Source organism: Arachis ipaensis, chromosome B03 (genome assembly GCF_000816755.2).
Source record: "Arachis ipaensis cultivar K30076 chromosome B03, Araip1.1, whole genome shotgun sequence".
NCBI lineage: Eukaryota > Viridiplantae > Streptophyta > Magnoliopsida > Fabales > Fabaceae > Arachis > Arachis ipaensis.
In genome coordinates, this window is record NC_029787.2 from 39,042,971 (window position 1) to 39,044,033 (window position 1,063).

Sequence of the window (1,063 nt, forward strand, 5' to 3'; positions counted from 1 at the left end):
GCGTTCTAAATGATGCCCAGAAAAATTACACAACCACAGAAAAAGAATTACTTGCAGTGGTTTACGCCATTGACAAGTTCAGATCATACTTAGTAGGATCAAAAGTGATTGTGTATACTGATCATGCTGCTCTTAAATATCTACTCACAAAGCAGGATTCAAAACCCAGGCTCATCAGATGGGTGTTGCTTCTGTAAGAGTTTGATATAGAAATAAAAGACAGAAAAGGGACAGAGAACCAAGTAGCTGATCATCTGTCCCGGATAGAGCCAGTAGAAGGGACGCCCCTCCCCTCTCTTGAGATCTCTGAGACTTTCCCGGATGAGCATTTATTTGCCATTCAGGAAACACTATGGTTTGCCGATATTGCAAACTATAAAGCTGCAAGGTTCATACCCAAGGAGTACAACAGGATACAAAAGAAGAAATTAATTACTGATGCAAAGTACTACTTGTGGGATGAACCCTATCTCTTTAAGAGATGTGCAGACGGAATAATCCGTAGGTGTGTGCCTAGAGAAGAAGCACAGAGGATCCTATGGCACTGCCATGGATCACAATATGGAGGCCATTTCGGAGGTGAGCAAACAGCCACCAAGGTCCTCCAATATGGCTTCTATTGGTCCACACTCTATAAAGATTCCCGAGAGTTTGTACGTAACTGTGACAGTTGCCAAAGAGCTGGCAATCTGCCTCATGGTTACGCCATGCCTCAACAAGGAATCTTGGAGATTGAGTTGTTTGACGTATGGGAAATTGACTTCATGGGACCTTTCCCACCATCATACTCAAACACTTATATTCTGGTGGCAGTTGATTATGTATCAAAATGGGTTGAGGCCATTGCCACACCCACCAATGATACTAAAACAGTGCTAAAGTTCCTCCAGAAACATATCTTTAGCAGGTTCGGGGTCCCTAGAGTACTAATCAGATGGGGGCACCCACTCTGCAATAAACAGCTTTACTCTGCCATGGTTCGGTATGGGATTCGCCACAAGGTGGCTACTCCATATCATCATAAAGACAATAAAGAAGCGCTTGCTGGGAGGCAACCCAGCCA